Genomic DNA, 16,979 nt, shown 5'->3' with positions numbered 1-16,979 from the left:
CTCGTTAGCTCGTAGCTGGTCAACTGGCAATGTTCGGTGAACTATAGTGGAACCGAAGCGAGTCGGTCTGTCTCGCAAGTCGCAGTATTGTGTAAACGTAACATGAACGATGCGCACCTTCTGTCTCGTTGGCTCATAGCTGGTCAACTGGCAATGTTCGGTGAACTACAGTGGAACCGAAGCGAGTCGGTCTGTCTCGCAAGTCGCAGTATTGTGTAAACGTAACATGAACGATGCGCACCTTCTGTCTCGTTAGCTCGTAGCTGGTCAACTGGCAATGTACGGTGAACTATAGTGGAACCGAAGCGAGTCGGTCTGTCTCGCAAGTCGCAGTATTGTGTAAACGTAACATGAACGATGCGCACCTTCTGTCTCGTTAGCTCGTAGCTGGTCAACTGGCAATGTTCGGTGAACTACAGTGGAACCGAAGCGAGTCGGTCTGTCTCGCAAGTCGCAGTATTGTGTAAACGTAACATGAACGATGCGCACCTTCTGTCTCGTTAGCTCGTAGCTGGTCAACTGGCAATGTTCGGTGAACTATAGTGGAACCGAAGCGAGTCGGTCTGTCTCGCAAGTCGCAGTATTGTGTAAACGTAACATGAACGATGCGCACCTTCTGTCTCGTTAGCTCGTAGCTGGTCAACTGGCAATGTACGGTGAACTATAGTGGAACCGAAGCGAGTCGGTCTGTCTCGCAAGTCGCAGTATTGTGTAAACGTAACATGAACGATGCGCACCTTCTGTCTCGTTAGCTCGTAGCTGGTCAACTGGCAATGTTCGGTGAACTACAGTGGAACCGAAGCGAGTCGGTCTGTCTCGCAAGGCGCAGTATTGTGTATACGTAACATGAACGATGCGCACCTTCTGTCTCGTTAGCTCGTAGCTGGTCAACTGGCAATGTTCGGTGAACTATAGTGGAACCGAAGCGAGTCGGTCTGTCTCGCAAGTCGCAGTATTGTGTAAACGTAACATGAACGATGCGCACCTTCTGTCTCGTTAGCTCGTAGCTGGTCAACTGGCAATGTTCGGTGAACTATAGTGGAACTGAAGCGAGTCGGTCTGTCTCGCAAGTCGCAGTATTGTGTAAACGTAACATGAACGATGCGCACCTTCTGTCTCGTTAGCTCGTAGCTGGTCAACTGGCAATGTTCGGTGAACTACTAGTGGAACCGAAGCGAGTCGGTCTGTCTCGCAAGTCGCAGTATTGTGTAAACGTAACATGAACGATGCGCACCTTCTGTCTCGTTAGCTCGTAGCTGGTCAACTGGCAATGTTCGGTGAACTATAGTGGAACCGAAGCGAGTCGGTCTGTCTCGCAAGTCGCAGTATTGTGTAAACGTAACATGAACGATGCGCACCTTCTGTCTCGTTAGCTCGTAGCTGGTCAACTGGCAATGTTCGGTGAACTACAGTGGAACCGAAGCGAGTCGGTCTGTCTCGCAAGGCGCAGTATTGTGTAAACGTAACATGAACGATGCGCACCTTCTGTCTCGTTAGCTCGTAGCTGGTCAACTGGCAATGTTCGGTGAACTATAGTGGAACTGAAGCGAGTCGGTCTGTCTCGCAAGTCGCAGTATTGTGTAAACGTAACATGAACGATGCGCACCTTCTGTCTCGTTAGCTCGTAGCTGGTCAACTGGCAATGTTCGGTGAACTATAGTGGAACCGAAGCGAGTCGGTCTGTCTCGCAAGTCGCAGTATTGTGTAAACGTAACATGAACGATGCGCACCTTCTGTCTCGTTAGCTCGTAGCTGGTCAACTGGCAATGTTCGGTGAACTACAGTGGAACCGAAGCGAGTCGGTCTGTCTCGCAAGTCGCAGTATTGTGTAAACGTAACATGAACGATGCGCACCTTCTGTCTCGTTAGCTCGTAGCTGGTCAACTGGCAATGTTCGGTGAACTATAGTGGAACCGAAGCGAGTCGGTCTGTCTCGCAAGTCGCAGTATTGTGTAAACGTAACATGAACGATGCGCACCTTCTGTCTCGTTAGCTCGTAGCTGGTCAACTGGCAATGTACGGTGAACTATAGTGGAACCGAAGCGAGTCGGTCTGTCTCGCAAGTCGCAGTATTGTGTAAACGTAACATGAACGATGCGCACCTTCTGTCTCGTTAGCTCGTAGCTGGTCAACTGGCAATGTTCGGTGAACTATAGTGGAACCGAAGCGAGTCGGTCTGTCTCGCAAGTCGCAGTATTGTGTAAACGTAACATGAACGATGCGCACCTTCTGTCTCGTTAGCTCGTAGCTGGTCAACTGGCAATGTTCGGTGAACTACAGTGGAACCGAAGCGAGTCGGTCTGTCTCGCAAGTCGCAGTATTGTGTAAACGTAACATGAACGATGCGCACCTTCTGTCTCGTTAGCTCGTAGCTGGTCAACTGGCAATGTTCGGTGAACTATAGTGGAACCGAAGCGAGTCGGTCTGTCTCGCAAGTCGCAGTATTGTGTAAACGTAACATGAACGATGCGCACCTTCTGTCTCGTTAGCTCGTAGCTGGTCAACTGGCAATGTACGGTGAACTATAGTGGAACCGAAGCGAGTCGGTCTGTCTCGCAAGTCGCAGTATTGTGTAAACGTAACATGAACGATGCGCACCTTCTGTCTCGTTAGCTCGTAGCTGGTCGACTGGCAATGTTCGGTGAACTATAGTGGAACCGAAGCGAGTCGGTCTGTCTCGCAAGTCGCAGTATTGTGTAAACGTAACATGAACGATGCGCACCTTCTGTCTCGTTAGCTCGTAGCTGGTCAACTGGCAATGTTCGGTGAACTATAGTGGAACCGAAGCGAGTCGGTCTGTCTCGCAAGTCGCAGTATTGTATAAACGTAACATGAACGATGCGCACCTTCTGTCTCGTTAGCTCGTAGCTGGTCAACTGGCAATGTACGGTGAACTATAGTGGAACCGAAGCGAGTCGGTCTGTCTCGCAAGTCGCAGTATTGTGTAAACGTAACATGAACGATGCGCACCTTCTGTCTCGTTAGCTCGTAGCTGGTCAACTGGCAATGTTCGGTGAACTATAGTGGAACCGAAGCGAGTCGGTCTGTCTCGCAAGTCGCAGTATTGTGTAAACGTAACATGAACGATGCGCACCTTCTGTCTCGTTAGCTCGTAGCTGGTCAACTGGCAATGTTCGGTGAACTATAGTGGAACCGAAGCGAGTCGGTCTGTCTCGCAAGTCGCAGTATTGTGTAAACGTAACATGAACGATGCGCACCTTCTGTCTCGTTAGCTCGTAGCTGGTCAACTGGCAATGTTCGGTGAACTATAGTGGAACTGAAGCGAGTCGGTCTGTCTCGCAAGTCGCAGTATTGTGTAAACGTAACATGAACGATGCGCACCTTCTGTCTCGTTAGCTCGTAGCTGGTCAACTGGCAATGTTCGGTGAACTACAGTGGAACCGAAGCGAGTCGGTCTGTCTCGCAAGTCGCAGTATTGTGTAAACGTAACATGAACGATGCGCACCTTCTGTCTCGTTAGCTCGTAGCTGGTCAACTGGCAATGTTCGGTGAACTATAGTGGAACTGAAGCGAGTCGGTCTGTCTCGCAAGTCGCAGTATTGTGTAAACGTAACATGAACGATGCGCACCTTCTGTCTCGTTAGCTCGTAGCTGGTCAACTGGCAATGTTCGGTGAACTATAGTGGAACCGAAGCGAGTCGGTCTGTCTCGCAAGTCGCAGTATTGTGTAAACGTAACATGAACGATGCGCACCTTCTGTCTCGTTAGCTCGTAGCTGGTCAACTGGCAATGTTCGGTGAACTATAGTGGAACCGAAGCGAGTCGGTCTGTCTCGCAAGTCGCAGTATTGTGTAAACGTAACATGAACGATGCGCACCTTCTGTCTCGTTAGCTCGTAGCTGGTCAACTGGCAATGTTCGGTGAACTATAGTGGAACTGAAGCGAGTCGGTCTGTCTCGCAAGTCGCAGTATTGTGTAAACGTAACATGAACGATGCGCACCTTCTGTCTCGTTAGCTCGTAGCTGGTCAACTGGCAATGTTCGGTGAACTATAGTGGAACCGAAGCGAGTCGGTCTGTCTCGCAAGTCGCAGTATTGTGTAAACGTAACATGAACGATGCGCACCTTCTGTCTCGTTAGCTCGTAGCTGGTCAACTGGCAATGTTCGGTGAACTATAGTGGAACTGAAGCGAGTCGGTCTGTCTCGCAAGTCGCAGTATTGTGTAAACGTAACATGAACGATGCGCACCTTCTGTCTCGTTGGCTCATAGCTGGTCAACTGGCAATGTTCGGTGAACTATAGTGGAACCGAAGCGAGTCGGTCTGTCTCGCAAGGCGCAGTATTGTGTAAACGCGTCGGAATTTGGAAGCGCTGTAATTAACCGTGTGCCAGTTTTGAGCGACTGTAGTGTAGGCAGATGTTATGTATGTGGCTATGTGGGCCGGGCCACAGGTGAACTCTCAGCTATTTATATAATTTCCTTCATTGTTATTTTTTTGATGTAAATTATGTAAGCAATTATAGCTGAGTCTCACATCGATACATGCTCGAAGCAGCGCAAGCTACAAAGGTGGCTACAAACATAACTGCATCAGCTGCTTGTACAGCATGCTCGTCGACTCTCCGTTTACAGCACGGAGCTAGGAATCAGCTTATTACTTCTGTACAATATGTATAATTGAATTACTTTATAGACGTCGAACATGTACGAACGTGGAGATTCACTATATAGCTACAATTTTATTTTACACTTTTGTGTTTATTACGTGTGTTTTATTAACTTTAGTAGGTACTAGGGTTCATGATTTCTCGAGCTTATCAATTTCTCGGGTCTCGAGAATTCTCGAGGCTAATTTCTCGGGTCTTCTCGGGTTGTCGAGAAATTACATTTACGTACGGAATTGCATATTCTTCGGTTCCAATAATGCGATTAATCAACAAATTCAGTGGTTTCCTCTCAAATAAAAGTACCAAAATAATTATAAGACTTTTATTGACAGTCTTCAACATAATTAGCTTCTTTTTCTTAAAGAAAACTAAAAAAATAAGCTATTCTGACATTTGTGACTTATACATATATACAATTACAGCACAAGCACAGCATTAAAAAGAAAAAAAATCAACTTAAAACTTCTAGCTTCTTTCTTTTAAACAAAACAAACAATAAACAAAAATTTCAACATGAAAACGTTAACCTTATCCTAACTTATAATTAAATTACAATCACAGCACCATTTTTGGCATGTTAATTAGAAAAAAAAATCAAATGAAATTTTTGCATTTAAAACAAACGGCAAACGCAAATCGTTTTATTTTATAATTTCATAGACTCAAATATGATTTCTCGAGTTCTCGAGTTTTCTCGAGCTTGATTTCCCGGGAACAAAGCCCAACGATTTCCCGGGAATTCTCGGGAATGAACCCTAGTAGGTACCTACTTTATGTTATATTGTCTGTGATATATATATATATCTTTTGGTACGGGATATTTTAAAATTGTCTTCCAATTTTGTTGTGTTTTATGAATTCATATTGTGTTGATTTAGGTCATTTTTGTAAATGTTTTATTTAGATATAATATTACCTACTTGTTCTGTGGATTGTTCTGTTATGTTTTGTTGTAAAAATGAAAATTGTTTATTTTAGTGTATGCGTTATTTGATTGTAAATAATTAAATATATAGTGAATCAGTTTGGAAGTCAATGAATTAGTAAAACGGACGCTTGTTATCGCCCGAGCGAGCTCTCGGCGTTAGTGGAAGTAGAGATAAGCGTGTTGCCTGTGTAGTAGTGCGCTGTGTCGGTACACGTCCGACAACAGGCGACAGTTAGTGTGGACTGTTGACTGTTGACTCGTGGGACGGTGGGCCTGCTTGTCCGCTCCGCTGACTTGTTACCTCATTACATAATACCGCGTGTTACAGAATAATTGCAATTATTGTTCTTCACAAGTACAGATAATTGCAATTATTGTTCTTCACAAGTACAGATAATTGCAGAGAAAAAATGCGCACTTACTCATAGCTTGAACTTACTAGTTTGTCAGTAACATACTCGTATGTCTATTATGTGCATAGGTTATAATATAATCACTGTTTTTCTGTTTATTATTATAAAATACAATAAGTGTTGTTATGTGCACTCGTTGATATAACGTAAGTAACTTTGTAAACTAAATAGTGTTGATGATACTGTTTCATGTGACTCATAAAAACATAAATAAATTTAAAAAAAAAAGTGACTGTCATAATATAAATACTAGAAATAAAAATAAACTTGTAATTCCCGCCTCTAGGCTCAGTAAAGTTAGCAATTCATTTGCTCGTAATTCCATACGTTTCTATAATAAGCTTCCAGAAGACATATTGGAGATGTCTCTCAACAAGTTCAAAGTTTTCATAAAACGTAAACTAATTGAAAAATCCTATTACAATGTAAAGGATTATTTAAATGATAAGCAAGCTTGGGAATGAGTTGCTTAACGACTTTGTGATAGTTCTAATAAGTTTCAATAAATTTGTAAAGTGGTGATAATAAAAAGAATACCCGGCTGAGTTTGTTGTGGGCTCTTCTCAGACCTGGGCGCGTTTGGAACCCTCGTAGCTTTAGTTTTAAGTTTGCGTTATAATTATCACCACTATATTATCTTACAAATCTAACACTATACCAGACAATCAATAAGAGTAATTTATTACCTATTTTGAATAAATCATTTGACTTTGACTTTGACTTCATAGATGCTTTACAGAGTTTGTTCATGGGCTCGTGTCCATGAATTTCTTAGTAAATAAATATTTTTATTATTACAGTTTGTTTTATTTCAGTTTTCATCTCTAAGCTAAGTTACTTACTTTAGAATTAGGATCTCTCTGTCATTGACTTACGTATTTTGCATATTATAGGTCAATGCTCTGTGTCGCAGTAGCTGCTGCTTCCATCTTTGTCCGTCCAATGGTCCACGCCTTGTCTTCGCGTCGCTGTAGGATCTGACACCTACCTTCATCTTTGTCCGTCCAATGGTCCACGCCTTGTCTTCGCGTCGCTGTAGGATCTGACACCTACCTTCATCTTTGTCCGTCCAATGGTCCACGCCTTGTCTTCGCGTCGCTGTAGGATCTGACACCTACCTTCATCTTTGTCCGTCCAATGGTCCACGCCTTGTCTTCGCGTCGCTGTAGGATCTGACACCTACCTTCATCTTTGTCCGTCCAATGGTCCACGCCTTGTCTTCGCGTCGCTGTAGGATCTGACACCTACCTTCATCTTTGTCCGTCCAATGGTCCACGCCTTGTCTTCGCGTCGCTGTAGGATCTGACACCTACCTTCATCTTTGTCCGTCCAATGGTCCACGCCTTGTCTTCGCGTCGCTGTAGGATCTGACACCTACCTTCATCTTTGTCCGTCCAATGGTCCACGCCTTGTCTTCGCGTCGCTGTAGGATCTGACACCTACCTTCATCTTTGTCCGTCCAATGGTCCACGCCTTGTCTTCGCGTCGCTGTAGGATCTGACACCTACCTTCATCTTTACCTCCTTTACTTGTACCATAAAGTATAAACCCCAACTTTGGAAAATCAAAACAGCTGCGGAGAACGGGTATACGGTATACGGTATACGGTATACGGTATACGGTATACCCCACGCTGTTGTGTACCATGCACGTTTCCTCACGATGTTTTGCCTCATCGTTAAAGTGATACTTAATTGTTTAGAACGTACATATCTCCGAAAAGTTAGATCTGCGTGAGATCGAACCCAGGACCCCCGACCAGCAGGGTAGCAGGCCAACGTCTTAACCACGGGGCTGTTACCGCTTTTCATAACCGCAAACCATATAATATCACCTACGTAGATATTTATATTAAAAGTAAGTATTGTAAGGAAAACAGCGCCGTCCTGTGGGAACAACAAGTCGCGCCGCCGCTGCGCCGCGCCGCCGCCGCCGCTGCGCCGCTGGGAACTGCTCGAGCTCGTACGTAGCTAAGTATAGGTAAGTATAAAGTATCCACTTACATATTTATCGTAACTTTTTATTTGTAATGCTAACCTGTTGTAAGTGATAAGCGCGAGTTGAATTTTATTGAGACTAGGCACAAAAAGTAATAGTAACAGAAAGAGTGGCTGACTAGTCAGTCGATAGTCGATAGTCGATAGTCGATAGTCGATAGTCATGGAAATGAGTTTAACTAAATAATAATAATTGAACAAGTTCCTTCATTGCAATATAACTTTACTATTTAGTGCAAGACTTCACTTGTGACGTCATCACGCAAAAAGTGACCTACCAACTCATCTTTAGAGTAGCTACCCAAACCTCCACTGTCCGTCCGTCATCTGTCTGTCCGTCTGTCTGTCAGCAAGCTGGATCTCGTGAATCGTATAGGGAGAGTCAAAATGAGTGCCATGAAAATTTATAGTGTTATTTCTTGTACCTAGTTACCTACTTACTACGGTACGGAACCCTTTGTGTGCCAGTCCGTCTCGTACTAGACCGACTGGCACGATGTGATGATGCAGTCTGATTTCTGAGATGGAGACATGACAGACATGACGGACATGACAGATGACAGTTTGTATCCATATCCACCTAGCCTAGGTACCTGCTTAGTTCAATAGCCTCGTTTGCCGGTAGCGGTAGCGGTAGCGGTAGCGGTAGCGGTAGCGGTAGCGGTAGGTGGGCCATCTTCCCATCGTTCCAAACCAAACACAGAAATCATGAATTTCCAAATTGGGTATTTGACTCCAATTTTTTTATTACTTCATAATAACACTAGGAACTTTATATTATTTATTATTACATCATAATGAAAAAGTTATAAGCATTTAAATATTTCTGATTAGACAGAGATAGAGACACTGAAACACAAAAATCACAACAAAAACTCCGACATAGGATATAGTTAGTTAGTTAGTAGGTAAAATGTAAATGTAGAATATTGATGAGGGAATTAGCGGCGGTGTGGCGGTGTGTGGCCGTGTGTGGACGTGTGTGGACGTGTGTGGCCGTGTGTGGCCGTGGTGGCGCGGGTCGCGACCCTCATGCAAGTCAATGGAGTCGCGGCTTCCTCCTTGTGCGACCATCACTTTTGTCAATTCATTTCACTTAGGAACGACTATATTATATGTAGATAGATAGATAGTCGGTAACTCTGCATTTTTAGGGTTGTAAAAAGTTTGTACCTAACTACTCGGCGCCTAGAGTGCGTTACTCATGTTACTCACCGGACGTAACGGACGTAACGGACGTTAGATGTGTTGTATGAAATATGAAATGTGCAAACGTAGTAAGTAGGTAACGTAAGTTCTCATTTGAATACTAACCAATATAACTTGTAGACATGTTCTACACTGAGGTTATTAATATTAATATTAACAATAATAAAGTTAATAGTTAATAACTAATAGTTTTTATTAATATTTCCGTTTTAAAGTATTACACAAGTTTAAACTTTAAAGATTTGAATCTAAATAAAATACTTGAGACGGTGTAACTTTGAAACTGGATATTTTAACGGAAATCTAGAAACAATAAACAAACATTAGTTCCTAGAACGTTGCTGCAAAATTGAATTGAATTTGAATAGTTAGTATTCAAGTTAGAGTTTGCACGCACTATGAGGAGTAAAATATACACTCCCTTGAAAAATGACCCCGGATGGGTTCGAAACTAGTCGGGCTAACGTCGACTAGACACGTGAGTACAGCCGGGACAGATATCTATATATATTATATAAAAGGAAAAGGTGACTGACTGACTGACTGACTGACTGACTGATCTATCAACGCACAGTTCAAACTACTGGACGGATCACGCTGAAATTCGTCATGCAGATAGTTATTATAACGTAGGCGTCCGCTAAGAAAGGATTTTTCAAAATTCAACCCCTAAAGGGGTAAAATAGGGGTTTGAAGTTTGTATGAAAGTCTGTCAGTTTTGAAGTGTCGATAAAGAAGTTTTGTAGTTAATATTTTTGCAATTAGCAGTATGACATATTTTATTAAGCTTATGTAAAAATCTCATAGTTAAAAATCAAACCTAAGGGTGTAAAATAGGGGTTTAAAATTTGTGTAGTCCACGCGGACGAAGTCGCGGGCATCAGCTAGTTATTTATAATAGTAAAATATATTTATTTGGTAATGAGCACCGCGTAGGAGATAATCTTTATGAATAAAAATTAACAATATCATTAAAGACTGGTGCTATAATTCGCTTTCAAAATAAAGTAATTAAGTATGAACAGATTCATAATGAATTATAGTAAAAAAGTGCAAATGGATTTAAAATATACACCGCAGCGTATAATATATTGAATCGAGACTAAGGTGTAAACACATCGGTGTGGTGTGGTGTGTCGTAACGTAACGCGTTGCGACAAAAGGCGATTGACCATTCCTGGCTCGAGTGAAATTTTTGAAAATCCTATACAGGAAAAACCTATACCTATGCAAAGTTTAGGTTTATATTATATTTTAGTTTTCTTTAATTTGTTTTAAACAAAACAAATTGCAGAAACCTCGGAGAAACGCGTATAACGATGTGCTTATGCTTATAGCTATACGCTTTAGACCTTCTGGCGTTACAGTGCCGCGTACAGTGCGTCTCTTACGTGTTCCAGCGAGAGGCTACATGTTTGCCATTCAAGTAAACTAAAGTATAGTACCTCACTGTCATTCATGGCCAAAGTTAATCATGCACGCCGAGGACACAGGATCTGGGCGCGCGCGCTCCGATCGGTTGCAACACACCACATCACACAGCAATGTGTGTGCAGCTTAACTGTATAATATGACGAGGCTAGTGCGCCGTGAGAGACTGCCCGTCTTCCGCGTGTGTCGGACTCGAACCTTGAGCGCGGCGCACACCGGCCGCGCCGCAACACGCAGCCAGCGGGGACTACTGACTAGCTACACACATTAAAGGTGGAAATTAATTCGGCAGCCAGTTTTTGTTCGGCTCCGAGTTACGAGTTGTTGTGTACCGCTCTACGTTGCCTCATGTCTGCTGTATATGACTTTGTTTGCGTTAATGAAGGTTTATTTGGGTATACTAACTCGAGTAACTATTATATAGGCACGTATAATTACAAGTGAGTGTAGGTTTTAAATTTTTAGGGTTCCGAAACTCAAAAGGAAAAACGGAACCCTTATAGGATCACTTAGTTGTCTGTCTGTCTGTCAAGAAACCTACAGGGTACTTCCCGTTGACCTAGAATCATGAAATTTGGCAGGTAGGTAGGTCTAATAGCTGGCTTTAAGGGAAAAATCTGAAAACCGTGAATTTAGGAATTTTTCACACAAAAAAAAAATTGTGGTCTAATAATTAGTATTTTCAATATTCGAAGTAAGATAACTATATCAAGTGGGGTATCATATGAAAGGGACCAATTTAACTAAGATTTATAGATCCACATGTGAGCTACTGACTGGCATATCTATTTTACAGCTCAAACCGCTTGGTCTGGTTTTTACCTGTGCATTCTAAAACAGATTTTTATTTATTTTTATGCATCATAGTTTTTGAATTATCGTGCAAAATGTCGAAAAAATACGACTAGTACGGAACCCTCAGTGAGCGAGCCTGACTCGCACTTGACCGGTTTTTTTTGTAATTTCGTTTCTTTTTAGTAGTTTATGAAAGATGTCAGGACTCTAGAACCAATGGTTTGAGCTGTACCTAGTACCACGGAGTATATAATAAGTAGGACTTACACTGCAATGTCGAGATACACATTACATTGGTATGCAGAAACGTAGGTACTAAGTAATGCCAACGTTTCTGCCTTTATGATATAAACAGGCATGTCTGTATATGTCTGTGACCTGTGGGATCGATGCGAAGGTGAACAGTGTAATGTGCGACGAGCGCACGAGCGCACGAGCCAGGGCAGTGGGCTAGGCAAGCTGGAAAGGTGAGCTCTATTTGTGGTGGCGATCGTTCCGCGTGGCGACACTACCACTGCGGCTATTATAAGACTCGGAGTGAGATGCGCGCTGGTTGGTGCTGTATCTACCTGGTCACTGGTGAGACGACAACTGAGCAGAGTTTTTTACTGTCTACAAACTAGCTGACTCGCTAAAACGGAATAAATATTACGCTTCCGTGTGTAAACGGATTATTCTCCGTTGCGTTAGCTGCCTCACGTGTCACGCCTCGCGCCTCGCGCCTCACGCCTCACGCCTCACGCCTCGCGGTAGATACGAGTATTGCCTCAATGCCGCGTGTCACCTCGCTCGTGAGATTGCGTGTATTTTAGCGCGATCAGCCGCGTCTACAGGCAATACGCAGTAATCAAGTATTTCGCAATGCATTAGCATGTCTATGAATATTGAATGCGTCTCGTCGACACCAGAGGGTAGGCAGGTCGTAGGATCCAGCGCTACCGGCGGCTCGTACAGGCTGGGCTCCGACCTCGCATGACAGACAGACAGACAGACAGACAGGTGACAACAGCCATGTCGCTGCGGAAGGCTTGCCTGCTAGTTTGCTTCACATCACACTGTGTTTTGCCTTACTAAGTACCCTTGTTTATGTATCAATTTGTGAAAACCCATGAGGTATTAGCTTTTAACTCAATTTTAAACCTATTTGGTTATAACAAGTTGTTGGTCTTCCTTGTAAAATATCGGTTATGACAACAATTATTATTGCAATGTTGACTGATAACTTTACAACTTTGTAGCTAAGGGGCATTATATAGCTTGCACGCCGAGCTATCTCTGTAATACTAAAAAGACCATGGTCCACATGGATTTAAATTTTTTGAAAATACTACCGTGGGAAAACTGTTTGATTTTCTAGGACAAAAACATGTCCGTCCCTGGGATGCAAGCTATCTCTGCGTCAAATTTCGTCAAAATCATTTAAATGGATGAGCCGTGAAAAGCTAGCAGACAGACAGATCGACACGCTTTCGCATTTACATGGTTAGTAGGTACGTACGTACAGTGCCATGTGTCTGGGTCGGGGGCGCTGAGCCTCGCGCCGCGCGCCGTGTCACGCGGCGCGCGCCGTGTCACGCGGCGCGGAGCTGTGACAGAGAGCCACTGAGTCAGCCGCGGTGGACGCGGTGGACGCGGTGGACGCGGTGGACGCGGTGGACGCGGTGGACGCGGTGGACGCGGTGGACGCGGTGGACGCGGCTCGCCCAGCGATAAGGGCCGCGATAAGCGCCCAACCAAGCACCACAAGCGTCCAGGACTCATTTATTTTTGTATTTCATTTTTAAACCAAAACGCATTCACTCTCGTATCTACTTATATCTATTATTTTGAAAATGGTCGCTAACTAAGAAGCTTCATAAAAAGTCCAGTCACTCAGCGGCTATGCAGAGAGCTAGGTATATTATTGCTTGCTTGGATCTTACTTTGAAAAAATACTAATTGTTTGTTCATGAACACATTTTAATTTTTTTTTGTGATAGAACCACAAATTCACTGTTTTCGGATTTATTTCTTTGCTTGTGCTATAAGACCTACCTACCTACCTTTCATGATTCTAGGTCCACGGGAATACCCTATAGGTTTTCATGACAGACACGACGGACAGACAGACAACAAAGTGATCCTATAAGGGGTTCTTTTTCTTTTTGAGATACGGAACCCTAACAATATAAATTGACCATGTAAAGGGTGTGGCAGGATGTCCTAAGGTTGAGTACCTATTGGTTGTACAATAAGTAGGTACCTAGTCTTAGTGTGAGGACCAATTATTTCTCTCATTTATTTATTTTTCTCATTTTTATCAAATTTAAAAAAAAAACAACAAACAATAAAATAACAGAAGCAACAAAAAAATTTAAGTAAAGTAACAGAAAATCAAATAACAGGAACAACAAAAAATAAAATAAAATAAAATAAAATAAACAACGGAATATAAAGTAAAAGAAACAACAAACGATAGAATAACACAAACAACAGAAATTAAAATAACAAGAACAACAAAAATTAAAGTAACTGGAACAACAAAAAAAAAACAAAAATTAAAAAACAATAATTAAAAATATGATAAAATGGATCCCACTAGCAGCGGGCTAGGATCCAAGCTGCCAATGGTCAGGGCTCCAGAGTGAGGAACCTCCTCACAATGCGTGCCGTCTCAAGAACCACTGCCTTCTGTATCTTACCTAGTTTCTTAAGATGTTGGTTGTTGTTGACAAATTTATTATTAACTCGACAAACTCTCTAAACCATCCCCCCTTTAGGCACTCAGTACTCGATATCGGTTCCCTGTTGTATGTTGAGGTCTCGTTGTACTTGTTGAGACTCCACTCGTCCGTATTGTCCCACATCAAACAACACTTCATGGGCCTCACGATCGCCTCCTGCCATTCCGGTGTGACCTTTGTTCTGTAGGTAGTGGATTTCTGCCTTAGTAGGGATGAGTAGAGTGCTCGTGGAACGCTTGTTGCGTGTCTGTTGGATGTTATATCCCAGCGAATGCTCGACGCAGCGGATATTTGTTTTATCCTCTCCGCCGAGAATGTTCCTAAGTTGGTGACGATCAGAGTTTGAAGATAAATACTCAAGTAAACAAGTAATACGCGCAATTTTATAAATTTTAGTAACCGAATTCCATAATAGTTTGACCAAATCCACTGTTATGTCCCCATGCTTTAGTTGTGGATATATAGATGATATGGTAATGGTCCCGGCGTGTTCCTGTTTGCTTACTGACGACTTTCCAAGGTGATCCCACAGTTGGGAATATGTTTTCTATTTTCAACAATTGTGCATGAGGGGGCTGTTGGGATGTCTTCGTTGTCGTCGCTGGATCCTGGGATGACTCCTCGATGATTGGCGGTGGCGTCTGTTGCTTCTTCTTCGGGACATTCTCTGGTGCTGACGCTGGTGTTACTTTCCTCTTCGGAGTTGACATTAGCGATGGGCTCACTCGTTGACTGTTTGGAAAGTCGCTGTCGGTTTCCTGTACTTCCAGTTTCGGAGTGTTCATTGTTGACAATAATTCGTCGTCGCTCAATGTCTGTACTTGATCCCGTCCATCTTGTTCGTGTAGGAACTGTGCCAGGTTGGTCGCGTTGGAGATCATGTGGAGCGTGTTATATTACGATAAAATTGGATACATAATTATTATGCTAAAATTCATCTAATCATAAACTTGGGAGTCTGAAGTAAATGTTTGTTGTGATATTTAAAACAGAATCGTAATTCCGTTTCCGGATTCAATATCAATGTACGGAAAGAGTATGATTTAATTAGTATCTTTTCTTGTATGTTGTTTAATTTAATATTTAGGAATGTGACAATACGATAAATAATATTATGTGAATTGTCAATACTGGTAACTAATTATTCATTGTAAAATTGTAAATTAAATACTGTCAATGTACGGAAAGGGTATGATTTGAATAGTATCTTTTCTTGTATGTTGTTTAATTTAATATTTAGGAATGTGACAATACGATAAATAATATTATGTGAATTGTCAATACTGGTAACTAATTATTCATTGTAAATTAAATACTGTCAATGCACTAAGAGTGACATTATACTAAGCTATTGTCAACATACAGTTGGCAATAGCTATTATGTGAAATAATAATGTTGTGTAAACTGACAATTTAAGTCGCTTATTATTATTGTAAATTATTAATACGTAGACCATCAATGTCACTGATTTTATTATTGTAAATTGGGTGTGTCAACATACCTTTTGTCAACAAACCTAAAATAAATAATGATTAATATTAAGATCATGTGATAGTCGACATCCGCCTGGTTTGCGATGGCAGTGTTATAAAAGTACCCTACCTCGACAGAGAGGGAACAGTCTTGTATCGACAGCCCAGAGCAAACACAGCGGACCTTACTGAAGTTAAGTATTCTTATATTTTATTATAATGTAATAATGTAATGTAATCATTTGCCTTTTATAGGTTACCTGTTGTAACTGTGTACCAAATATGTACCTACTACTTTACTCAACGTTCTAATGTTTTAAAAGATGTGTGTTATGGAGTTTCTTTGCCCTTTCTTCTCCATGACTAAACACCTTAGCGAAACGGGTGGTAGATTCATTTTAATATAAATAGATCAATGCTGAACAATACAATTCAATTATTATTCGACTTGGTTGGTTTTACTTCTGTATTTATCACCTACCCTCTTGTGCTATTTATTTTATACATTGAGATAAAAGTAAACACTAGGTTGTTAGCTTCTAATTATTATAGAAGCCTGTTTAGATGATTAGGATTCTTACTTTGAAATAATACGGCAGATGCTTTGCTTGAATTTTAATAACTTAATATTGGCCTTACCTGACAAAAATTTACAAGTACCTACATTTTCAAATAATTGATAAATGATAACTTTCATTAGTAATCATTGGATTTAATTTATCATCACTATTAAAGCCCACTGTCTTAACTTCTCTTCTTTTACCATAAAATCTCACATCAGAAGTGGGATACGATAATTCTTTTCTTGTCGCAATACTAATACTTTTCAAATGCTTTTAGCAATCGTGGATGCGGCTTCTCCTCGAAGCAACAGGCTACTGCCTGTCATCGGCAGCACTTGGTATTGGTGCCCGATGGGCAACGCTGTTGTCAGCGGCACTTGGTGCTGGTGTGACACCGCTGATCGAAACGTCGCGTCGCTCCAATTGTGAAAGATAAGTGAAGTGTAATTATGTGCTGCTTTAAAGTGATCTTAAAACCACGTTTGTGGTATTGTTTCTATGAAAAAGTTTTTGTGAGGGTAATCATAAAAGATTTTAATTAGTTAGATAAACCACGTGTTGTGGTATAATTTATTTGGATAAGAATAAGTCTAGTTAGAGGTCAGATTGGCCGAACGGTTTTTGATAAAGTATATGTAGATGTGAAATCATTTAGAACGTTATGATATACCGAAACAAAAAGGTTTGCTTTTAAGAAATCGCACCGTACTTACAGCTCAAAACTTGAAGAAATTAACTTATTCTGATTAATTAAACTTAAACATAAACTATATTTATTTATTTTGCTTCTTAAAATAATTCAACTATTTGTCTTTTC

Source organism: Maniola hyperantus, chromosome 3 (genome assembly GCF_902806685.2).
Source record: "Maniola hyperantus chromosome 3, iAphHyp1.2, whole genome shotgun sequence".
NCBI classification, from domain to species: domain Eukaryota; kingdom Metazoa; phylum Arthropoda; class Insecta; order Lepidoptera; family Nymphalidae; genus Maniola; species Maniola hyperantus.
Note: the sequence above shows the minus strand (reverse complement) of the source record.